At 47.4% G+C, this 26896-nt stretch overlaps 1 protein-coding gene across 5 annotated transcripts in view; it reads left to right on the plus strand.

Moving 5' to 3' along the window:
- Window positions 1-3453: 3453 nt before the first annotated feature.
- Window positions 3454-26896, plus strand: part of PACSIN3 (protein kinase C and casein kinase substrate in neurons 3) — a 183055-nt gene continuing 159612 nt past the window's right edge. For 3 of the 5 annotated variants that reach the window (XM_063944642.1, XM_063944641.1, XM_063944644.1), the window contains exon 1: window positions 3454-3630. The gene's annotated coding sequence lies outside the window, so the exon portion shown is untranslated. The remainder of the gene's footprint in view (window positions 3631-26896) is intronic. The other 2 variants (XM_063944646.1, XM_063944647.1) reach the window with 1 other exon arrangement.

The raw sequence follows: 26896 nt of genomic DNA on the forward strand, positions 1-26896 counted from the left end.
CACCGCAAACACACAGGGAATGCTCTGACAGAGGACAGGACCCCACAAAGCCCTTTGGGGAGACAGAGAGAGAGTATGCCAGCACACACCAGAGCGCTATATAACACTGGGATCCCACTATCAATGAGTGTTTTCCCTTATAGCTGCTTTTTTATATATATCTTATATATATATATCTATACTGCGCCTAAATTTAGTGCCCCCCTCTCTTTTTTACCCTTCTGTAGCGTTCAGACTGCAGGGGAGAGCCAGGGAGCTTCCTTCCAGCGGAACTGTGAGGGAAAAATGGCGCCAGTGTGCTGAGGGAGAAGCCCCGCCCCCTTTTCGGTGGACTTTCTCCCGCTTTTTCTGGAATACTGGCAGGGGTAATTTTACATCTATATAGCCTCTAGGACTATATATGATGTAGATTTGCCAGCCAAGGTGTCATATATTGCCCTCAGGGCGCCCCCCCCCCCAGCGCCCTACACCCATCAGTGACCGGAGTGTGAGGTGTACATGAGGAGCAATGGCGCACAGCTGCAGTGCTGTGCGCTACCTTGGTGAAGACCGAAGTCTTCTGCCGCCGATTTTCCGGACCTCTTCGTTGCTTCTGGCTCTGTAAGGGGGACAGCGGCGCGGCTTCGGGAACGAACACCAAGGTCGGGTCCTGCGGTCGATCCCTCTGGAGCTAATGGTGTCCAGTAGCCTAAGAAGCCCAAACTACCACCTGTTAGGTAGGTTCGCTTCTTCTTCCCTTAGTCCCTCGCTGCAGTGAGTCTGTTGCCAGCAGATCTCACTGTAAAATAAAAAAACTAAATATACTTTCTTTCTAGCAGCTCAGGAGAGCCCCTAGTGTGCATCCAGCTCAGCCGGGCACAAGAATCTAACTGAAGTCTGGAGGAGGGTCTTAGTGGGAGGAGCCAGTGCACAGTCTAAAAGCTTTCTTTATAGTTGTGCCCAGTCTCCTGCGGAGCCGCTAATCCCCATGGTCCTTACGGAGTCCCCAGCATCCACTTAGGACGTTAGAGAAATATAGCGTGGCTGCAGCGTGGCTAGCGCAGCGAGCCAGCAAGGGGCTCATTGGCACTCACCCTGCTGTCGGCAAGCCGGTGGTCGGGAGCCCGCCGCCGGTATGCTGGTCGCCGGGGACCCGGCCGCCGGCAACTCATACCACACCCTGTATGTGTATATGTATGTTTCAGCATAACTCCGGAATGCCTGCAGCAATTTACACCAAACTTGGGACACATATGACTTACAATATGGGAATAAACACTGTCAAACACCCCTAGCACATCTAGGGGTTGGACGGAAGCACAGAGTATTTCAGGAGACAGCATAACTCCGGAATGTCTGGACCAATTTACACCCAACTTGCTACACATGTGACTTACAATCGGGGAACAAACACTGTGTGGGTAAGACACCCCTAGGGGTTAGGCAGCACAGAGTATTTCAGCAGACAGCATAACTCTGGAATGCCTGGTGCAATTTACACTAAACTTGGTACACATATGACTTACACTCTGGGAACAAACACTGTGGTGGTAACACACCCCTAGGGGTGGGCCAGCAGCACAGACTATATCAGGACATGCATTATATGTCAGTGACGACAGGGCTTCATGTGACAGTGGCAGTGACATGATGTGAGGAGGGGAATGGAGGTAGCAAGAAGCCACACACTGAGAGTTACATAGTGGGAGGAGCAGGGTCCCCAGCAGCACAGAGTATATCAGGAGATAGATAATGTGCTGTCCTATATAAGAAACTGTAAATAAATTGATCATTTCACTGGGGCACCGACATGATGTGAGGAGGGCAATGGAGGCAGCAGGAAGCCACAGACTGAGAGTTGTATAGTGGGAAGAGCAGGGTCCCTTGGGGAACAAAAAAGGGGTCCGGCCACTACACAAAGTGGGACAGGGAAGCAAGATAAGCCTATATACTATATCTCCAACCAACGTAAATTAACGAACAAGTATTATTCTAATTTACCATCCTCATCCCGTAGCGAAGCACGGGTATTCAGTTAGTATTTAATATAACAGGCACGAAGATTCACACCTTAAACCGATTAATGCGCAGCCATCGTCAGGGCTTATCCGCAAATTGGCGTATAAACAACACTTAGCGAGGCTTTAGGGTCATTGATCCCTATTTTATTATACCATTGTTCAGCCACTACAGCATTAAAGTCCAACAAGCCTGGGACATCTTTCCTAGTGTGTCAGAGACTGGGGTCAATGGCGACCTCAAATCTGTTATCAATTACATAGGCCAGCAACACAAAGCTGCATAGCAATGCATACACAGTAAGCTTCAGGGGGATGTAGTCATGTTACTGGAGGTCGGGATCACGGCGGGCAGCATACCGATGCCAGGATCCAACCGCCAGAATGCCAGCAGGGTGCCCAGGGCTATTCCCATTATGTTATCATAATCCATTTAATTAATAAATCACAGAAATATAGCATATCCATTGGGCCATATAACCATCAGCTCACTCCACATACCTACCCCACTGAGACTGGATGGTGATGATCGGGTATGGGTCATTAGGTCGACCACATATAGGTCGACAGTCATTAGGTCGACCACTATTGGTCGACTTGCATTAGGTCAACATGGTCACTAGGTCGACATGGAAAAAGGTTGACATGAGTTTTTTAAACTTTTTGGTGTTGTTTTCTTTGAAAAGAGACGGGGAACCCCAATTGGTGCACAGTGTCCCCACGCATGGCTCGCCATGCTTCGGGCAAGGTGCCTCATCCGCTACTGCTGCGCTTGGCACAGGTTAATATTCCCAACTGTAATCCACGTGGATCGTAAAGTATGAAAAGATCAAGAAAATGGAAAAAAAAGTGAAAAACGCATATCGACCTTTTTCCATGTCGACCTAATGACCGTATCCCGTGATGATCCACCTCAGCACCTTCATAATGATAAACCACTGCAGTGATCGCAATCCTTTTTTTTTTATTTTCTTTTTCTGGCCATTCCTTCAATGTAGCATTTGTGATGTATGGGCACACACCCCTCCATAAGGTCTGACTAGCCTATACCTCCCTGTGCAGCAGGGTGTTACAGCTCATATACAGCACATGCAGGTAATAATGCTATATTCTCCCAGTCCCAGTAACTGGATGACGGATACAGGGGGCAGTATGTGAGACTTTCCCCTCCAGTCCAGGCACCAATAACTCCAGTGTCATTTGTGGGGCAATATCTGAGGCTTAATGGCGGCACAGGTAAGCACCCCAGGGAGACAGTGTCATTCCTGTCAGGAAGATGGCAGCTATGTAGCAACAGGTGAGAGCAGCCCTGGCTGCGGTGTGTAATGAGGGGGATACAGCGCACACAGCAGCAGCCAGGCAGGGATGCAGAGCCCCTTCCTTCTGCGCCGCAGCCAGGGAGGCGGGGAGAGAGAGAGAGAGGGGGATCCTATTAATTAGCGCTGCAGCCGCCGCTGGGGGAGCTCAGGGAGGGGCGGGCACACAGATTACACCCGGCCGGGGAGAAAGGGACGTGTAGCAGCAGCAGCAGCGAGATCACAGTCACACACCGAGCACACAGCCCGGGGAGCAGACAGACGGACACAGCCCGAGCCCCTTCTCCCCCCCTGGATTCTCGGCCTTCCGTCCCGAGGTGAGTGTTCGGCAGTGCCGACGGCCAGGTGAGGGAGTGGGCGCTGTGCTGGCGGAAGGGGAGTAGAGGGTTAAGTGCAGGGGGCCTGTGCTACTACTTGGTGTAGGGCAAAGTGAGTGTACACTCTGCTAGTGACGGGAGGAGGAGGGAGGGTTATGGAGATGAGTGCAGGGGGTCTGTGTAACTGCTAATGCTAGCGCCTGCTGGGTGAGTGTGTACTCGGCTAGTGACAGAGGGTAGGGGGCTGAGTGCAGGGGGTTCTGTGCCGCTGCTTGGTGAGTGCAGGGGGTCTATGCTGCTGCTTGGAGACCGCCAGGGTGAGTGCAGGGGGTCTATGCTGCTGCTTTTAGACCACCAGGGTGAGTGTAGGTGATCCGGGCTGCTGCTTAGAGACCGCCAGGGTGAATGCAGGTGGGCTATGCTGCTGCTTGGAGGCGGCCAGGGTGAGCGCAGGGGTTCTGGGCTGCTGCTTGGAGGCGGCCAGGGTGAGCGCAGGGGTTCTGGGCCGCTGGTTGGACTCAGCCAGGGTGCGCTTGCGGGGGGTCTGGGCTGCTGGTTGGAGGCGACCAGGGTGCGCTTGCGGGGGGTCTGGGCCGCTGGTTGGAGGCGACCAGGGTGCGCTTGCGGGGGGTCTGGGCCGCTGGTTGGAGGCGACCAGGGTGCGCTTGCGGGGGGTCTGGGCCGCTGGTTGGAGGCGACCAGGGTGCGCTTGCGGGGGGTCTGGGCCGCTGGTTGGAGGCGACCAGGGTGCGCTTGCGGGGGGTCTGGGCCGCTGGTTGGAGGCGACCAGGGTGCGCTTGCGGGGGGTCTGGGCCGCTGGTTGGAGGCGACCAGGGTGCGCTTGCGGGGGGTCTGGGCCGCTGGTTGGAGGCGACCAGGGTGCGCATGCGGGGGGTCTGGGCCGCTGGTTGGAGGCGACCAGGGTGCGCATGCGGGGGGTCTGGGCCGCTGGTTGGAGGCGACCAGGGTGCGCTTGCGGGGGGTCTGGGCCGCTGGTTGGAGGCGACCAGGGTGCGCTTGCGGGGGGTCTGGGCCGCTGGTTGGAGGCGACCAGGGTGCGCTTGCGGGGGGTCTGGGCCGCTGGTTGGAGGCGACCAGGGTGCGCTTGCGGGGGGTCTGGGCCGCTGGTTGGAGGCGACCAGGGTGCGCTTGCGGGGGGTCTGGGCCGCTGGTTGGAGGCGACCAGGGTGCGCTTGCGGGGGGTCTGGGCCGCTGGTTGGAGGCGACCAGGGTGCGCTTGCGGGGGGTCTGGGCCGCTGGTTGGAGGCGACCAGGGTGCGCTTGCGGGGGGTCTGGGCCGCTGGTTGGAGGCGACCAGGGTGCGCTTGCGGGGGGTCTGGGCCGCTGGTTGGAGGCGACCAGGGTGCGCTTGCGGGGGGTCTGGGCCGCTGGTTGGAGGCGACCAGGGTGCGCTTGCGGGGGGTCTGGGCCGCTGGTTGGAGGCGACCAGGGTGCGCTTGCGGGGGGTCTGGGCCGCTGGTTGGAGGCGACCAGGGTGCGCTTGCGGGGGGTCTGGGCCGCTGGTTGGAGGCGACCAGGGTGCGCTTGCGGGGGGTCTGGGCCGCTGGTTGGAGGCGACCAGGGTGCGCTTGCGGGGGGTCTGGGCCGCTGGTTGGAGGCGACCAGGGTGCGCTTGCGGGGGGTCTGGGCCGCTGGTTGGAGGCGACCAGGGTGCGCTTGCGGGGGTCTGGGCCGCTGGTTGGAGGCGGCCAGGGTGCGCTTGCGGGGGGTCTGGGCCGCTGGTTGGAGGCGGCCAGGGTGCGCTTGTGGGGGGGTATGGGCCGCTGGTTGGAGATCATCAGGATGAGTGCAAGGTATCTGGGCCGCTGCATGGAGACCGCTAGGGTGAATGTAGGGGCTCTAGAGGTGAAATGCAAGCTGAGAGTAGGGAGGTGGAAGGCAAGGTGTCATTGTAGCAGTGTCTAGGTTTAGAGAGCAATACTTGGGGGCATGCCCGAAAAGGTATAAATGGAGACTGGATCGATGAATGATGTCAGGGAGTGACAGCTTCTATATTAGCAGGTGAAATGGTGTGACTTCATAGAGCAGGCATGTCCAAACTGTGGCCCTCCAGCTGTTGAGAAACTACTATCAGGTCATGCTGGGATATGTAGTTTCACAACAGCTGGAGGGACGCAGTTTGGACATGCCTGGCATAGAGTGTAGTATAACGAGTAAGAGCATGTAGGTTGGTGGGGGCGAGTATTAAGCGTTTAGGGCAGGCATTCCCAACCACAGTCCTCAAGGCACACTAACAGTGCATGTTTTAGTGATATCCAGGCTTCAGCACAGGTGACTTAATTAGTAGCTCAGTTATGTTGACTTAACCATCTGTGCTGCAGCCTGGATATCACTAAAACCTGCACTGTTGGTGTGCCTTGAGGACCGTGGTTGGGAATGCCTGGTCTAGGGAGTATTAGGAAAGTGCTGTGATGTACAGGTGGGTATGGAAGTGACCAGCAGATTACTATGGTAAAGTTAGGGTGCAATAAGGTAAGATTTATCTCCTTCCCCTACTAATCTAGATTAGAAGCAGAACATATTGTCACACTTAATTTATGTACCAAAAAGTTACTATGTTTGGATGGTGCCTCTCTGAGCACGTCCATGGGTGACTGGACCTGTATTACTGCCTTACATCGGGGACAGCCTCTATTGCAGAGGTTCCCAAACAGTGCCCTAGCGGTCCAGCTTTTAAGGATAACCATGCATGGGCACAGGTGACTTAATTAGTACCACAGTCGATTTGATTTAACTACCTATGCTCAGCCACAGATATCCTTAAAACCTGGGCTGTGAGGGTTCCTTGAGGGCAGAGTTTGGGAGCCTCTGCTCTATGGTGTAAATGCGGATGGTGTCCTATTTAATCTGGATGTGAATTCCTTTACTGGAACTTTCTTTGAGCAAGTTATTTCTCAGGAATTTCTGGTGTCTGTTCCTTATTTCTTGCAGCTCAGGATGTTGTACTAAACAATAAAACGGAGTACAATGGGCTGTAAGTTATTAATAAGGTGAGGAAAGCATGCCCACAGTATGAATTGGAGCGCAACTGACCTAGGCTAGGTGCCCACTGCGGACTGTGATGAGTGTTTTTTTTATTTTGTGTTTAACATGTTGCTGGAAATGTAATTAGAGATCTGTCCTGTATGTTTTTAATACTTAATGATATATATATAATATATATTTTTTTTTTTACTTTTTCTTTAAACTTTCATTTATTAAGAAATTCAAAGTACTGTGGAATTGGAATCCAATTAGCTGCTGGGTTTGCTGCAAACGCTCCGGGTTCCACGCCAAGAGCTATTCGATAAAATAGCCTTTTACTTGCACATTACACACTGGGTTAATCTATGAGAAATACGTAATCAATGGGTGTTCAGCCCCAAGGTGCCTTTTATTGCGGACTTTTCCTCGCAGCTCCTGAAGCTGTGAGGAAAAGGCCACTTCTTTGGCTTAATACGTGGGGTAAACCCTGCAAATTGAATCTCCTGACGTGAGTAAATGTATGTATTTATATTTTAAGTTAAATCGTTTTTATTGGTAACTTAAGAAAACGTAACATAATGAAAAAAAGACACAGCGAATTATACAAATTATAAATAAGTCAGTGCAGGGTAAATACAGTACACAGTAAAAAAAAAAAAATATGGAAAAGGGTCATAAACAGATTATAAAACTAGATAAGACATTGAGCCAATATTATGTATAATCAAATCAACCATTCTATGGTGTGCAGACTCAGGCCAACAGAATATAAACAGTCAATAAACAGCATACTCGTAAAACACTACTGTCCCGGCGGAGGCCGCGTAGATTCCAAATCTCATGATACTTTTGAGCAGCATTCCTAGCGCTGTGTAAGAACTTTTCATGGTCTGCAGTGTAATTTTACAAAAGCTTGCCATAGATATAGGGTAGGGGATCTGCCACAAGCCAAGTTCTAGCTATTACAACCTTGGCCAGAGTGGTAAGGCACATAATATATAAAGCATTATGAAAAGTCTCTTTAAGTGCGATACCAAAGAGGGGCGAGATCAGTAGCCGTATATCTGACACAATCCCAAACACTCTCCCAAAACTGAAGGACGCCTGGACTCTTCCATAGCACTTGCTAGAAGGCACCATCAATGGAACCGCACTTGGGACAAACTGAGTCAGCTTGGAGATCCATAGCATGTACAGGTACAGGGGAGCAAAATACTCTGCGTAGGATATAAAAATGAATTTGTTGGAAAGCAGTGGCGTCCCTTGTGCAGCCAGTAATCTATTCCAAATTCTTGTTAGACAGAGCAGTGATATCAACCTCCCATTTTACCTTCAAAGGCAACAACCAATCCAGGAGGGACTAAGAATTAAAGACTGTAATATAAGGATGAAATTAATTTAGAAGAACTGAACCTCTGCAAAGTAGTCTTAAGCAGGGAATCGCATAGCTGTGGCTGTACTGGGCAGATAAAGCATGGCAAAGTTGAAGAAAACGATAAAAGGCAGTTTGAAGAAGCCCAGAATCTTACATAGTTGTTGGAAAGATCTCAAATGGCCATCATAGTAAACCTGTCCAATGATGACACCATATCGTAACCAAAAGTTACTAGTACTCATCTTGCCCAGTTCAGAGAAGGTCACATTGAACCACAACGGAGTTTGTGTGAAACACCATAATAGCAAGGCTTGTCTGATCAGTGGAGCAACACTGGATGATCTAACACATTGTTAACAAACCCTGTAGAGGAGTAAAGCTGGGTACACACTAGAGCGACAGGGATTTGTTCCGACGTCTGAACGAATTCCCCGTCAGCCCTAGACCGTGTGTACACACTGGGGCGATGTTAATGAAGGTCGGAACAAACATGTTCAGCCCTTCATAAGCATAAAACAGGAAGCTAGCGACAATGCTTGGTTTTATGAGCATCGCATAGAACCAAGCGTCCATTGCTAGTGTCCGCGGGAGCCCGCAATCCCTCATACACACTGAGTGATGTTGGTAACATGTTACGAAATGGCATATTGTGCCGACATCACTGTAGTGTGTACCCAGCTGGGGAGACCCCGTATGCTCAGCAAGAAACCCCTCCAGTGCACTAGCCCAACAATCTTGCAGTCATTCCCGCATACAAGTTGGTTGAGAAGGCTACATGATACAACTTTAAGTTGGGGAGAGCCAAACCACCTGAACCTTCAGCTTGACATAATGGGGGCAATTCAATTGTGACGTGTGCCCCCTGCTGGCCGTCTATAGAAATAGATGCTATTCAATTGTGGCTCTGATCAGTTTCATTAACCACACACTTTTCCTCACAGCATCTGGAGGTGCGAGAAAAATTGTGTGAAGTCTGTAGTTTGGGCGCCCAGTCAAGGTCTTTAGATGGGTTTAGCCGATTTGCGCAGCTAAACTCTGAGCTGTTATTCGCATTAAATGCGGCCTTATGACCGTCACTGACGTCCTGAAGCAGAGAATCCAAGTATGCTTGCCCTGCCTTGTAACCCTCCCCGGTGGTGCCTAAACCCAACAGTCTTTTCCCTGCAGCCTATCCCTCCCCGGTGATGCATAAATCTAACCACCCCCTCCCTGCAGCCTAACTCTATCTCTCTCATACCCCCCCCCCCCCTTCCCTCTCCTCCTCCCCCCTCCCTGGGGATGCATGAACCTTACTTTCCCACAGCCTAAGCCTCAACCCCCCCCCCCCCCCCCCCCCCCTGTCAGCGGTATTTCGAGCAGTGTCGGGACGATGAACACCCGTATGCTTACCAGATTCCCTCAAAATACCTAATGCTCATACCTTGATGTTTAGCATGTGCATTTGTAACGTAGTGGAGTGCAAGCTACTGTGTGTATTTATTTTCATTGTGAAAGGTGGTAAAGCAAGTCTGTCTGTGGGTATTACTGATAGGAAGTTGGCTGTCTGTAGGGGAATAACTAACCCCTCACATGATCGCACATTTTATTTCAAATATATACAGTCTTTTTAAGCTTCTGGTCTGAAACGTTTACCCCGCATTAATAGCTTATAACACTCTTACTGTCATGTTTCAGCTAAGGCGTAAGGCAGCGGCAGTGTATGACGTGCCCAGTTACTGTGTGTACCTGTAAGAGCCGTTGTGTGGCCAGTGAGGTCAGGCTGACAGCGGTGTAATCTGGCTGAATGGAGATATGTGCAATCAGCTGATGACAAGGTTTTACAATGTGTGTTAGTTTATATATTGTGTGATTGTTGGTTTTTGTTTTTTTTAATATATATAATTTTCTCTACATTACCTCACATGGCAATGTGTGTATGTACATACATAAATGAGAATTTTTGCGGTTTAGCATAATTCATTCATTTAAAACTGTAATCCTTTGTAAGGCTAAACCAGCCTGGTTGTCTTTTTAATTATTGTCCTTTAAACGGGATGCAGTTAAAATGCCGGCTGTCGGGATATCGGCGTTCAGGATACTGACGCAGGGCTGTTCCCACTTGTCTGTGTCCACGTCACCCATAGAGTGGGAATAGATCCTGTGGCAAGCGCAGCGAGTCACCGAGCCCACATGGGGACTCTTAGTGTTCGCCCTGCTGCTGGCATTCTGGCGGGCGGGATTCCGCTGTTGGAGTATTGACAGCCGGCATTCCGTCCACCGGACATGTAATCCCTTTCAGTCTATGGGCTACATTGCTATAATTTCACCAGTCCCTACATCTCGCAGGCTTTAATGTACGGGCTTTAGTTTCCTCTCACAATCCAACACCATGCTTTATAGGTAAATGTTATCATAGTTCAGAATTTTAGGGGGTGATTTATCAAGTGGAGAAGTTGCCCATAGCAACCAGTCAATGTCTAGCTATCATTTTATAGCATATACTTGATAAAAGCTTTCTCAAATCTGGTTGCTATGGGCAACTTCTCCTTGGGTCCACTTCTTTTCACTGCTTGGTACATCATCCCCTATGTCTGGGAGCTCAGCTGAGCAGGGTTTGATGTGCATGAATTTTCTCTGAAGTGATGTTGTCAGCTTGCTATATAAAGATATATTTATTATGTATCCAGACATCCATTGGCTTTCATTCATGTGATGTCGCTATACAGCTAAAAGCATGTAATTATAGGCTAAGGAACATTGGGGCATATTTAGCGAGTGATTGTTAAATGGTGCACCAGCCAATCGGCTCCTAACTGTCCTTTTTGAAACACATGACAGGCGCTGGTTGGTTGGAGACACATTTAACATTTGTAACGATCGTTAGCTAGAATATCACTCGTTAAGTCTGCCCATTGTTTCCTGGTTACACACACTGACACCCCTTGTATATCAAAAATGCTGGGTTGCACCCGGAATGTTTGAAGACTGCTCTAACCCGGCTGAGACCTCTTTCAGACTGGCGGCAGGACCCGGCTTATTGCCGGGCTGGTGATGCCACTACGCACATGCAGTGTCTGTGCTTGGAAAGGAGATTATCTCCAAGCGCCAGCTCTTCCTATCCTTCCTGGGAAAAACCCTGCATCCTAGCAATGTCTGTTTCCTGGGTCGCTGGGCCCGGGTTGAGCTGTTTCCAATGACAGAAATTCCAGGTTCACGTGCAATAAGCAGAATTTTAGTGGCAGTGGAAAAGAGGTATAAAACTGCTGGTATATCAGGATGTGAATTAGTTTGATTGGATTCTAATGATTTGGCTGAACTGAAATCCGGGAACAAATCCTTGTTTAATAAAATGTCGCTGAGTTCTGTAATTGGTGCGTCACATGGCCAGCAGCGTGTTTCTGTTTGGGTGTAATAGTCAGCTAATTTCACATTATTATGGCTTTGTACGGAAGATTTGTGTGTGGGTTTTTTTTTGTTTGTTTGTTTGTTTTTTTGGATCCCCCCCCCTACCCGGTTACCCAATTAGGCACATGTTGAAATTTCTTTACAACCTTATTGCCATCACTATAGCTGGCCATACTCCTAAAGAGTTTGTCTGATCTGGCTGGTTGAATCGAAAATCTGGTAATGTATGGGAGCAAATGTCAATTGACCATTTGCTCCCCAACACTGAAACTAACGACAAAAATGGTCAATCAGACAAATTAGTTGAATCCATTTGATTTAACCAATTTGTCTGAAAGACAGTTTTTGTCAGTTTTCCGGCATTTCAGAGCAAATGGTCAATTGTCATTTGCTCCCATACATTACCAAATTTTCATTTCAACCAGCCAGATCGGACAAATCTTTAGTTGTTTGGCCGGCTTAAGGCGCATGTGTGGTTTGATTGTGATGCTATTTTGGCATGCAGGTTTTACAGATGTAAAAAAGGCTTTATTTTGTGGTTTGCATGAAAGTGGTTTCAAACCATTAGATAAAGTATATTTCAGTGTCTACACATATAGTTCAGTATATGTGCTGACAGAATTTGGTTTTGCACTGTTTCCCCTGTGTATACCAGAAAAATTTCAATAGTTCTGCCCCCAAAAAGGTGAAATTTCCTCATTTAAATGAGGGTGTAGAGTGAAGCTGGATGATCGTCTCTTGGCCCCTTCATTATCTACTGCTGCCGGTAGAATATATTATATTGGTAAAAACACGTGCAAAATATTGAAATGCATTACTAAAACATTAGCCGCCATCATTACATGCCTAACAATGGCATGTACCCACCAGTTCTAAACCTTACAAGTGTATTACATCAGGGAAACTTATAATGGAAGCAAGTGAAATTGGCAGCCATTACAATACTGCACTTGAATGCCAACACATCTGTCATCAGGCTGGAAACCATGGCATGTACGAACCAGATAGGTTACTGGTGGCCATCACTATTGATGTTTGACTCCACCGAATCATCCATAGCAGTGCCTATTATGGTTATCCCTGGTCAGGAAGTATGGGATGGTATCTTAGTTAAGGCATGTAACTTCTGATGAACAGTTGGCCTCCTCTCCTAATCAGCTTCACTCTTAGAATCTATTATATATGATAGGAGAGCGTAAATGGAAGCTATAATTCCCTGAACTAGGAGCCTATAGTAACACAAAGATTATAGGGCAGACAGAACAGAGCGGTATAGCACTAGCCAGGGAGCCTACAAAATGTCTTATTTGGAAACATATAAATGGGTTTTAGTCCGATGTTACATTTTATTATGTCGGGTAGCGACATACAGACACATCTAAAATATCTATAACATAGCGTATATTTCTACTAATCCAGGGCCAGGAGCATAATTGAGAATTGGCCTGATGGGAAGATAGGATTATCCCATAAAGGGGTTAGGAGGATGAGAGGAGTTTGAAATGGTGGGCACAGTAGTCCCAGGTCTGGCACAGGAAATTAAGGACCAGATGTAAACTAATTCAGGAGGACCAGGACTTGGAGGGTATCGGGAGCTGAGAGGACAATGAGGTGACATGACTCGGGTCCTTCTCCAGTTGAAGCCACTTAAGAGTGGAGGTGGGGACGAACCAGGCAATAGCTTGACTCAAATGAGAGGCTAGATAGCATAGACTGATATCTGGGAAGCCCCTACACCACGGGTTTCTGTAGGACCCATGTGGCCAGAGACCCCCCAGCCACATGTGTAATGGCAGCTGCAGCGCTGAAGGGATTAACCCTCAGATGCCATGCTCCATTTTAAAAGCACAATGGGCATTAGGTGCCATTTTGAAAAGGAACACTTGGCTCTAGGCACCATGCACTATACATGACAAAGTATGTTTAATTATGTGTTTTAACATATCATATGTAGTGCTCTGTGCGCAATTGTAGGATTGCATGTTTAAATGTATTTATATTTAATATGTGCTCACATGTATTTTAAAGGGAAAAATGCACTTACTACTGTATATATGTCTGAATAAGCATCCCCTATTTTCTATGACTAGAAAATGGCATGCTAATTGCCCGCTACTAGCAGATGTGTGAATGACCAAACCTTTTGAGGTTGGGTAGTGCACAGCAGGTAAATGCTGGTAGTGTGAGTTCCTCAGGGAAAGATGTTAATCACGGGGGATTTCCTTATTACATATGTAAAGTGGTATGGGTTTGGAATCTGTATTTCTCTGACGTCCTAGTTGATGCTGGGGACTCCGTCAGGACCATGGGGAATAGCGGCTCCGCAGGAGACAGGGCACAAAATTTAAAAGTTTGACCACTAGGTGGTGTGTACTGGCTCCTCCCCCTATGACCCTCCTCCAAGCCTCAGTTAGGTTTTTGTGCCCGTCCGAGCAGGGTGCAATCTAGGTGGCTCTCATAAAGAGCTGCTTAGAGTAAAAGTTTTGATAGTTTTATTATTTTCAGTGAGTCCTGCTGGCAACAGGCTCACTGCAACGAGGGACCTAGGGGAGAAGAAGTGAACTCACCTGCGTGCAGGATGGATTTGCTTCTTAGGCTACTGGACACTAGCTCCAGAGGGACGATCACAGGTACAGCCTGGATGGGTCACCGGAGCCGCGCCGCCGACCCCCTTGCAGATGCCGAAGTAAGAAGAGGTCCAGAAACCGGCGGCTGAAGGCTTTTCAGTCTTCATGAGGTAGCGCACAGCACTGCAGCTGTGCGCCATTGTGCTCAGGCACACTTCACACCGGCGGTCACTGAGGGTGCAGGGCGCTGGGGGGGGCGCCCTGGGCAGCAATGTTAATACCTTTCTGGCTAAAAAGAATACATCACATATAGTCCATGAGGCTATATGGATGTATTTCACCCCTGCCAGGTCTCAGAAAAACCGGGAGAAGAGCCCGCCGGAATAGGGGGCGGGGCCTATCTCCTCAGCACACAGCGCCATTTTCCTACACAGCTCTGCTGCTAGGAAAGCTCCCAGGCTCTCCCCTGCACTGCACTATAGAAACAGGGTAAAAAAACAGAGAGGGGGGGCATTTTTTGGCGATATTATATATATTTAAGCAGCTATAAGGAAACAACACTTATATAAGGTTGTTCCTATATAATTATAGCGCTTTGGTGTGTGCTGGCAAACTCTCCCTCTGTCTCCCCAAAGGGCTAGTGGGGTCCTGGCTTCTATCAGAGCATTCCCTGTGTGTCTGCTGTGTGTCGGTACGTGTGTGTCGACATGTATGAGGACGATGTTGGTGTGGAGGCGGAGCAATTGCCGGTAATGGTGATATCACCCCCTAGGGAGTCGACACCGGAATGGATGGCTTTGTTTATGGAATTACGTGATAATGTCAGCACGCTGCAAAAGTCGGTTGACGACATGAGACGACCGGCAAACCAGTTAGTACCTGTACAGGCGTCTCAAACACCGTCAGGGGCTGTAAAACGCCCTTTGCCTCAGTCGGTCGACACAGACCCAGACACGGACACCGAATCTAGTGTCGACGGTGAAGAAACGAACGTATTTTCCAGTAGGGCCACACGTTATATGATCACGGCAATGAAGGAGGCTTTGCATATCTCTGATACTGCAAGTACCACAAAAAGGGGTATTATGTGGGGTCTGAAAAAACTACCTGTAGTTTTTCCTGAATCAGAGGAATTGAATGACGTGTGTGATGAAGCGTGGGTTACCCCTGATAAAAAACTGCTAATTTCAAAGAAGTTATTGGCGTTATACCCTTTCCCGCCAGAGGTTAGGGCGCGCTGGGAAACACCCCCTAGGGTGGACAAGGCGCTCACACGTTTATCCAAACAAGTGGCGTTACCGTCTCCTGATACGGCCGCCCTCAAGGATCCAGCTGATAGGAGGCTGGAAAATACTCTAAAAAGTATATACACACATACTGGTGTTATACTGCGACCAGCAATCACCTCAGCCTGGATGTGCAGTGCTGGGGTGGCTTGGTCGGATTCCCTGACTGAAAATATTGATACCCTGGATAGGGACAGTATTTTATTGACTATAGAGCAATTAAAGGATGCATTCCTTTATATGCGAGATGCACAGAGGGATATCTGCACTCTGGCATCAAGAGTAAGTGCGATGTCCATATCTGCCAGAAGAAGTCTATGGACACGACAGTGGTCAGGCGATGCGGATTCCAAACGGCATATGGAAGTATTGCCGTATAAAGGGGAGGAATTATTTGGGGTCTGTCTATCGGATTTGGTAGCCACGGCAACAGCCGGGAAGTCCACCTTTTTACCTCAAGTCCCCTCCCAGCAGAAAAAGACGCAGTCTTTTCAGCCGCAGTCCTTTCGTTCCTATAAGAACAAGCGAGCAAAAGGACATTCATATTTGCCCCGAGGCAAAGGAAAGAGTAAGAGACTGCAGCAAGCAGCCCCTTCCCAGGAGCAGAAGTCCTCCCTGGCTTCTGCAAAGGCCTCAGCATGACGCTGGGACCTTACAAGCGGACTCGGGGGCGGTGGGGGGGTCGCCTCAAGAATTTCAGCGCACAGTGGGCTCACTCGCAGGTGGACCCCTGGATCCTGCAGGTAGTATCTCAGGGTTACAGGTTGGAATTCGAGAAGTCTCCCCCTCGCCGGTTCCTAAAATCTGCTTTGCCAACGTCTCCCTCAGACAGGGCGACGGTATTGGAAGCCATTCACAAGCTGTATTCTCAGCAGGTGATAATCAAGGTACCCCTTCTACAACAGGGAAAGGGGTATTACTCCACGCTATTTGTGGTACCGAAGCCGGACGGCTCGGTAAGACCTATTCTAAATCTGAAATCTCTGAACCTGTACATACAAAAATTCAAGTTCAAGATGGAGTCACTCAGAGCAGTGATAGCGAATCTGGAAGAAGGGGATTTTATGGTGTCCTTGGACATCAAGGATGCTTACCTTCATGTCCCAATTTGCCCTTCACACCAAGGGTACCTCAGGTTCGTGGTACAAAACTGTCATTATCAGTTTCAGACGCTGCCGTTTGATTTGTCCACGGCACCCAGGGTCTTTACCAAGGTAATGGCCGAAATGATGATCCTTCTTCGAAGAGAAGGCGTATTAATTATCCCTTACTTGGACGATCTCCTGATAAGGGCAAGATCCAGAGAACAGCTGGAGGTCGGAGTAGCACTAACTCAAGTAGTGCTCCAACAGCACGGGTGGATTCTGAATTTTCCAAAATCCCAACTGATCCCGACGACACGTCTGCTGTTCCTAGGGATGATTCTGGACACTGTTCAGAAAAAGGTATTTCTTCCGGAGGAGAAAGCCAGGGAGTTATCCGAACTCGTCAGGAACCTCCTAAAACCAGGGACAGTGTCTGTGCATCAATGCACAAGAGTCCTGGAAAAAATGGTGGCTTCTTACGAAGCGATTCCATTCGGCAGATTCCATGCACGAATTTTTCAGTGGGATCTGCTAGACAAATGGTCTGGATCGCATCTGCAGATGCATCAGCGGATAAAATTGTCGACAAGGACAAGGGTCTCTCTGCTATGGTGGTTGCAGAGTGCTCATCTGTTAGAGGGCCGCAGATTCGGCATACAGAACTGGGTCCTAGTGACCACGGATGCCAGCCTGAGAGGCTGGGGAGCGGTCACACAAGGAAGAAACTTCCAGGGCGTGTGGTCAAGCCTGGAAACGTCTCTTCACATAAATATACTGGAACTAAGAGCAATCTACAATGCTCTAAGCCTGGCAAAACCTCTGCTTCAGGGTCAGCCGGTGTTGATCCAGTCGGACAACATCACGGCAGTCGCCCACGTAAACAGACAGGGCGGCACAAGAAGCAGGAGGGCAATGGCAGAAGCTGCAAGGATTCTTCGCTGGGCGGAAAATCATGTGATAGCACTGTCAGCAGTGTTCACCACATGATTGTAGTCCATTGGGAAAGACCAATGGTGGACATGATGGCGTCCCGCCTCAACAAAAAACTGGACAGGTATTGCGCCAGGTCAAGAGACCCTCAGGCAATAGCTGTGGACGCTCTGGTAACACCATGGGTGTACCAGTCAGTGTATGTGTTCCCTCCTCTGCCTCTCATACCCAAGGTACTGAGAATTATACGGCAAAGGGGAGTAAGAACGATACTAGTGGCTCCGGACTGGCCAAGAAGGACTTGGTACCCGGAACTTCAGGAGATGCTCACGGAAGATCCGTGGCCTCTACCTCTAAGAAGGGATCTGCTTCAGCAGAGACCGTGTCTATTCCAAGACTTACCGCGGCTGCGTTTGACGGCATGGCGGTTGAACGCCGGATCCTAAGGGAAAAAGGCATTCCGGAAGAGGTCATCCCTACCCTGGTCAAAGCCAGGAAGGAGGTGACTGCACAACATTATCACCGCATTTGGAGAAAATATGTTGCATGGTGTGAGGCCAGGAAGGCCCCGACAGAGGAATTTCAACTGGGTCGATTCCTACATTTCCTGCAAACAGGAGTATCTATGGGCCTCAAATTAGGGTCCATTAAGGTTCAAATTTCGGCCCTGTCGATTTTCTTCCAGAAAGAATTGGCTTCAGTTCCTGACGTCCAGACTTTTGTAAAAGGAGTACTACATATACAGCCCCCGGTTGTGCCCCCAGTGGCACCGTGGGATCTCAATGTAGTTTTGTATTTTCTCAAATCCCATTGGTTTGAGCCACTCAAATCGGTAGATTTGAAATATCTTACATGGAAAGTAACCATGCTACTGGCCCTGGCTTCAGCCAGGAGAGTGTCGGAATTGGCGGCTTTATCGTATAAAAGCCCATATCTGATTTTCCATTCGGACAGGGCAGAATTGAGGACGCGTCCTCATTTTCTGCCTAAGGTGGTATCAGCGTTTCACCTGAACCAGCCTATTGTGGTGCCTGCGGCTACTAGCGATTTGGAGGATTCCAAGTTGCTGGACGTTGTCAGAGCATTGAAAATATATATTTCAAGGACGGCTGGAGTCAGAAAATCTGACTCGCTGTTTATACTGTATGCACCCAACAAGCTGGGTGCTCCTGCTTCTAAGCAGACGATTGCTCGTTGGATTTGTAGCACAATTCAACTGGCACATTCTGTGGCAGGCCTGCCACAGCCTAAATCTGTCAATGCCCACTCCACAAGGAAGGTGGGCTCATCTTGGGCGGCTGCCCGAGGGGTCTCGGCATTACAACTCTGCCGAGCAGCTACGTGGTCAGGGGAGAACACGTTTGTAAAATTCTACAAATTTGATACCATGGCTAAGGAGGACCTGGAGTTCTCTCATTCGGTGCTGCAGAGTCATCCGCACTCTCCCGCCCGTTTGGGAGCTTTGGTATAATCCCCATGGTCCTGACGGAGTCCCCAGCATCCACTAGGACGTCAGAGAAAATAAGAATTTACTCACCGGTAATTCTATTTCTCGTAGTCCGTAGTGGATGCTGGGCGCCCATCCCAAGTGCGGATTGTCTGCAATACTTGTACATAGTTATTGTTACAAAAAAATCGGGTTGTTTATTGTTGTGAGCCATCTTTTCAGAGGCTCCTACGTTATCATACTGTTAACCGGGTTCAGATCACAAGTTGTACGGTGTGATTGGTGTGGCTGGTATGAGTCTTACCCGGGATTCAAAATCCTTCCTTATTGTGTACGCTCGTCCGGGCACAGTATCCTAACTGAGGCTTTGAGGAGGGTCATAGGGGGAGGAGCCAGTACACACCACCTAGTGGTCAAACTTTTAAATTTTGTGCCCTGTCTCCTGCGGAGCCGCTATTCCCCATGGTCCTGACGGAGTCCCCAGCATCCACTACGGACTACGAGAAATAGAATTACCGGTGAGTAAATTCTTATTTTATGTAGCTGGTTTAAATTGACATATGAATCCTGGATGGTATATGCAGGAAGGAAGAAAATTTGTTTGGGATATCAAACACAAACTGTATTTTGAAGCTGTGTGATAAATATATCAATAGTGAATGTTAAAGTGCCAGGTGATAAAGGATGGAGTTTAAATGACACCAAACTTTGTGTGTGACAGGAAGGAGGAAATTGCTTCATGCACTTATATCCTTTTAAAATGTAAGTTATTTGTTTATATTTTGTAAGATATCCTGATTGGATGGAAAGGACTCAGGGGGGAACTACCCCCTGAGATGCAGTGTGGTTTTACTGTATAAAGTGAGGAGGCCTGTGAGCGCCAAGTGTATTCTACCATTTTCATTCTGCTGTAACATCTTGCTGTATTGCTGTTGACCCTAGCGATAGGGAAGTCTTTTTGAAGACTATTTGAGCAAATAAACATCTGCCTCAAGACGACCGCTTCATCTTGTGACCTTCAGGGCTAGGCAAAACCTAGCTCCGTCTTCCGGCTGTCCAAGGTGTATCCAGCGTCTCCAAGTTCCGCATTCCGCCAGCTACAGGCAGAGGCCTAGTCAAGCGACTAGTGGGGATTCGTCGGCATCACGCAGGTGTGGTAAGACTGCATATCGACGCATACAGAGCAGAACCGTGGTTCCAGATGCCACAGCAGGTTAGGAGTTTGGCAGTGCAGAACCCGCCCACTGCGCAGTGGGTGGAGTCAGTAACAGGCTGTTACTGATGGTAAGCGGGAATCCCCTATGAGGCCAGGTCCCGTGTGACCTAAACATTCATTCTGTGTACTGGGGAAGGGATGCGAAAACGGTGAGGGCTTTCGTATGGGACCGTCCGGTCACTATCCAGAATCCCGTTCTTGGCACTTTGTTCCTCCAGACAAATTGGAGAAATCTGGTATGTAGCTTGGCTAAGCAAGAAAAAAAGGCATTTGTTTCCCCCAGCACCTTTTTTTCTTGCTTAGAAATACCCCTCCCTTTCGAGCACCTGAATGATATCACTAAGCTAATTGAGCATCTACATATGTATGTATGTGTGTGTGTGTATGTGTATGTATGTGTATGTATGTGTGTATGTATATGTATGTATATGTATGTATGTGTATGTGTGTATATATATATATATATATATATATATATATATATATATATATATATATATATATATATATATATATATATATATATATATATATATATGTGTATGTATGTAGCTGGGCTAAATCAGAGTCTGGGACCTTAACCATCAATGTTTGAAACAAATATAAAAGATGTGGGAAGATGTTCATAAGGGGTTAATTCAGAGTTGATGGCAGCAGCAAATTTGTTAGTAGTTGGGCAGAAATAATATATGCAGAGAGAGTTAGATTTGGGTGGGTTATTTTGTGTCTGTGCAAGGTAAATACTGGCTGCTGTATTTTTACACTGCAATTTAGATTTCAGTTTGAACGCCCCCCCCAGTGCACATGGTTTTGCCCAACTGCTAACAAATTTGCTGCTGCAATCAACTCTGAATTACCCCCATTGTTACTATACGACCCAACCAGGAGATAAGGGATTGCCACCAATGCCGGTAAGCTTTGATGGACGAGATCAGAGGGAGCAAGTTCTCTTTATAAAGAGCACTGTAATGGCTTGTGATAGAGATGCCCAGATATCGTATTTTAGTAGGTGGCCAAGAAAATTTGTAGATGGATTGCAAAATTAACAAACGTTGGCAAACATTGAGATCTTCTAGTCTGGCCTACCAACATTAATCCCCGTATTTTCATTTCAAGTGTGGGTGTGACGCCATGTATTCAGTGGTTAAGGCAAACATCAGGGGTGGCAAAGGGTACCCCCTTCTAGTGCAATTTGTAATCTTCAATGGACACTACAATTTTTTTTATTTTAGTTTTTTCTTGCAAAAAAAGATGCGAGGACAAATTATATTATTTTGATAAACCCAAGTGGCAATGGTATCCAGGCTATAGATCTACACTAAAAAGGTCTACAGGTAATGGGTCTATCACTAATGCTAGACGTGCATTAGGTGACATAATTGTCGACACGCATATGGTAGACAGTTTAAAAAAAAAATTTTTTTTTTCCTACTTTACCATCTACGTGGACTACGATTGGGGATAGTAACCTCTGCCGAGTGCAGCAGTAGCGGAGCGAGGCACCTTACCCAAAGCATGGCAAGCGAAGCAGTACACTAATGGGCCTTGTATGTGGCAGAAAAGTGACACAACACCCAACAAAAAAAAATTGTCTACCTTTTTTGTCTCTCTCTTCCCTTTTGACCCTGTCAACCTAATGCATATCTACCTTTAGTGGTAGACCAATTGACTGTAGACCTTTTTAGTGTAGAGATTATAATCTACACCCAAAGGCAATATAAGGTGCTGATAAATTGGTAGAAAAGCAAGGAATGGAGACTTTGCATCTGGATAAACCATATTTCAGTACAAGGGGTGCACATACATCTGTCTGACTCCTGCATGCTTTCACAGATCTGTGAGTCTATGCTACAGATATGGCAAGTGGATGGGAGACTAATGCTTCAAACAGTTTGTCTTCCCCCCTCCCCTCCCCCCCTAGTGAGTTGCTGCATTCCTGCTGTTGAGTTTGGAACGCCTTATTATTAGAGATGTGCGGGTTCGGTTCCTCGGAATCCGAACCCGCCCGAACTTCAGTTTTTTTTACACGGGGCCGAGCGACTTGGATCTTCCCGCCTTGCTCGGTTAACCCGAGCGCGCCCGAACGTCATCATCCCGCTGTCGGATTCTCGCGAGGCTCGGATTCTATCGCGAGACTCGGATTCTATATAAGGAGCCGCGCGTCGCCGCCATTTTCACACGTGCATTGAGATTCATAGCGAGAGGACGTGGCTGGCGTCCTCTCCGTTTATAGAGAAGAGAGTGAGACAGTAGAGAGAGACACAGTAGTAATTTTGGGGAGCATTAGGAGGAGTACTAGTAGTTACTTGCTAAAGTGATAGATAGTGTGACTGTATTATCTGACTTGTGGGGGAGACACTGACAGTGGGGAGCAGTTAGAGTCTGAGAGCAGGACTCAGGAGTACATATAACGTACAGTGCACACTTTTGCTGCCAGAGTGCCACACTGCCATTGTGACCACACTGACCACCAGTATAATATATATTGTGATTGTCTGCTTAGGAGTACTACTTGCAAGTTGCTGATAGTGTGACCAGTGACCTGACCACCAGTTTAATAATCACCACCAGTGAGTTTAATAAATATATATATATATATATATATATATATATATATATATATATATATATATTATTATTGTATACCACCTACCCGTGGTTTTTTTTTTCTTTCTTCTTTATACACACTACTATAGTAGCTTACTGTAGCAGTCTGCGGTGCTGCTGAGCTGACAGTGTCCAGCAGGTCCGTCATCAGTCATTACATAATAAATATATATACCTGTCCGGCTGCAGTACTAGTGATATTATATATATTGATTTCATCTCATTATCATCCAGTCTATATTAGCAGCAGACACAGTACGGTAGTCCACGGCTGTAGCTACCTCTGTGTCGGCAGTCACTCGTTCATCCATAATTGTATACCACCTACCCGTGGTTTTTTTTCCTTTCTTCTTTATACATACTACTATAGTAGCTTACTGTAGCAGTCTGCGGTGCTGCTGAGCTGACAGTGTCCAGCAGGTCCGTCATCAGTCATTACATAATAAATATATATACCTGTCCGGCTGCAGTACTAGTGATATTATATATATTGATTTCATCTCATTATCATCCAGTCTATATTAGCAGCAGACACAGTACGGTAGTCCACGGCTGTAGCTACCTCTGTGTCGGCAGTCACTCGTTCATCCATAATTGTATACCACCTACCCGTGGTTTTTTTTCCTTTCTTCTTTATACATACTACTATAGTAGCTTACTGTAGCAGTCTGCGGTGCTGCTGAGCTGACAGTGTCCAGCAGGTCCGTCATCAGTCATTACATAATAAATATATATACCTGTCCGGCTGCAGTACTAGTGATATTATATATATATATTGATTTCATCTCATTATCATCCAGTCTATATTAGCAGCAGACACAGTACGGTAGTCCACGGCTGTAGCTACCTCTGTGTCGGCAGTCACTCGTTCATCCATAATTGTATACCACCTACCCGTGGTTTTTTTTCCTTTCTTCTTTATACATACTACTATAGTAGCTTACTGTAGCAGTCTGCGGTGCTGCTGAGCTGACAGTGTCCAGCAGGTCCGTCATCAGTCATTACATAATAAATATATATACCTGTCCGGCTGCAGTACTAGTGATATTATATATATATATATATATATATTGATTTCATCTCATTATCATCCAGTCTATATTAGCAGCAGACACAGTACGGTAGTCCACGGCTGTAGCTACCTCTGTGTCTTTTAGTTGTGCCTATTAAAATATGGAGAACAAAAATGTTGAGGTTCCAAAATTAGGGAAAGATCAAGATCCACTTCCACCTCGTGCTGAAGCTGCTGCCACTAGTCATGGCCGAGACGATGAAATGCCAGCAACGTCGTCTGCCAAGGCCGATGCCCAATGTCATAGTACAGAGCATGTAAAATCCAAAACACCAAATATCAGTAAAAAAAGGACTCCAAAATCTAAAATAAAATTGTCGGAGGAGAAGCGTAAACTTGCCAATATGCCATTTACCACACGGAGTGGCAAGGAACGGCTGAGGCCCTGGCCTATGTTCATGGCTAGTGGTTCAGCTTCACATGAGGATGGAAGCACTCAGCCTCTCGCTAGAAAACTGAAAAGACTCAAGCTGGCAAAAGCACCGCAAAGAACTGTGCGTTCTTCGAAATCCCAAATCCACAAGGAGAGTCCAATTGTGTCGGTTGCGATGCCTGACCTTCCCAACACTGGACGTGAAAAGCATGCGCCTTCCACCATTTGCACGCCCCCTGCAAGTGCTGGAAGGAGCACCCGCAGTCCAGTTCCTGATAGTCAGATTGAAGATGTCAGTGTTGAAGTACACCAGGATGAGGAGGATATGGGTGTTGCTGGCGCTGGGGAGGAAATTTACAAGGAGGATTCTGATGGTGAGGTGGTTTGTTTAAGTCAGGCACCCGGGGAGACACCTGTTGTCCGTGGGAGGAATAGGGCCGTTGACATGCCTGGTGAAAATACCAAAAAAATCAGCTCTTCGGTGTGGAAGTATTTCACCAGAAATGCGGACAACATTTGTCAAGCCGTGTGTTGCCTTTGTCAAGCTGTAATAAGTAGGGGTAAGGACGTTAACCACCTCGGAACATCCTCCCTTATACGTCACCTGCAGCGCATTCATAATAAGTCAGTGACAAGTTCAAAAACTTTGGGCGACAGCGGAAGCAGTCCACTGACCAGTAAATCCCTTCCTCTTGTAACCAAGCTCACGCAAACCACCCCACCAACTCCCTCAGTGTCAATTTCCTCCTTCCCCAGGAATGCCAATAGTCCTGCAGGCCATGTCACTGGCAATTCTGACGAGTCCTCTCCTGCCTGGGATTCCTCCGATGCATCCTTGCGTGTAACGCCTACTGCTGCTGGCGCTGCTGTTGTTGCTGCTGGGAGTCGATGGTCATCCCAGAGGGTGATAAAGCTAAATATTTATCGTGTATATAACCCTTTATGAGGTCTAAGAACACTGTACGCTATCTACGTAAGAAGTACCGTAAGGGTACGCAAGTTGCGTATCGATCGCTTAGCCGTGATCGAGACGCTCAGGCGTCACGTTCACTCACGGCCAAGTGATCGCAGGCAGGCAGACTATTGGCTGTTGACTTATCGTAATGATTCGCTATAGCGTAGCAGCGCTCGGGATCACGAGGAGATCACCAGCGATGCAGACGCTCACAACGTTAAACCTTTATATCTATACCTTTAGTAATGAAATACACAGCAAACCTTAATGTAGAGACAAAGTGTAAGTGCAACCTGGTGTAACCTGATTAACTACAAAGCTGCTTGAGCGTCACCGACGCTCAGAGAATACTTAACACTATAAAGAATACACAGATACCTGGGCTTAGGGTCCGAAACCTATTATATGTATTATAACTATTATACTTGCAAAAGGAATCACAGTACAAATGATACACTACAATATAACATAAACCAACTAACCAGATAAACTACACAGGAAATACAATACAATACAATACAATCTAATCAAGGGAAAATACGAGAGAAAGAGTAGAGAGAGAGAGAGAGGTAGAGATGAGAGAAATGGCTCACAGTAAGACAATATGATCACGGAGAAAACTTACGCACAAGGGGAACGATCGCATGCGCCTCGATATCCAGCTCCCGATTATCAGCAATGAGAACCGTTGAAGAGAGTGAAGTTGGATATGGTCGGCCTGCTATTTATGCCCCACACACAATACAATTCAATGGTCCCTACAATCTCATTGTTCATTGGACACAGGAATTCGGCTTCGCATTATAACAAAAGGTCATAGGTTGATTCATACAGGTGGGCTGTGACTATTTCCAACTGCTCAGGTGGGAGGGAAACTGGGTTTCCCGCCGCATGGGTAATAAAGTGCAAATAAAGTAAATGTTCATAAACTTCTTATGTCCATAACTATTCGCACGAGCGATTGATCTGCTTCAAACCAACACCGGAATATTTCTAATTAAATATTCTTCCGATGGATACTAAACACCACTGTATTACTCCTATCTGACCCTTCGTATCAAACAAAGAGGGATTCCTCTGTTCATAAACATTCTATATTAACCAAACTTTCAGAATCTATCAAAGGGACCATGATCTACAAAATACATTATTAGTGAAAATATGTAATGATTGAGTCGCACGCTACAACCACATAAACTCTACCGTAAATACGCATACCATGCGCCTGCGGGTGCCCGCGACTGTGAGTATGCGCACGTACGGGAGAGCGTACGCATGCGCAGCACGGACCTGTGTGAGGTGCAAATATGGTAGTGTAAATAGAGATATTTTTCTGACTTTGACAGTCCACCCTTTGGCAGTCAATAATAACTGCCACTTCCTGAAAACATTTCAAAAGGAGAAAAATATATGTCAGGGGTTAATTCATTTCCATGGTTGGGTGAGGGAGGAGAGAGGAGTAGGTGTGAAGAGGGTATGACCTAGTGTGATAGCAGAAGCATGTGTGTATGAGTCCATGTTTGGGGGGTCATGTATCATCGTGCCGTACGTGTTGTAAATCAAGCTTCGAGGTATTGCGAAGTATACATTTGAATTCCTTCTTATCCCGTGGTACAGGTCTGTGGATGGGCTGTCAAACTTTACCGAGCTCTTTTCGGATTTTGAACAAAATGGGGAGCACATTTTAGTTGATGATACATGAATGGGGGAATATGTGATTGCTGATATCTGTGCCTGTATTCCCTATACTATGTGTGTCATTACCTGAGGGTTGTAGAAATGAAGAAAAGACATAATTACGGTAAATGCGGTGGTATTCTATGTCAGGTTAATGTACATCTGTCGGTTGAAGTTTTGTTCGGTATCAGTTGAAAGTCGTCTTCTTTGCGCTGTTTTGCTCATTAAGCGTGAGCAATAAGCTTTGTCAATGCCATTAGATTTACAAAAAATGTTGGGCTAGCGTAATTTTAAGAATTCTAGGGAA

This window comes from Pseudophryne corroboree, chromosome 11 (genome assembly GCF_028390025.1).
Source record: "Pseudophryne corroboree isolate aPseCor3 chromosome 11, aPseCor3.hap2, whole genome shotgun sequence".
NCBI lineage: Eukaryota > Metazoa > Chordata > Amphibia > Anura > Myobatrachidae > Pseudophryne > Pseudophryne corroboree.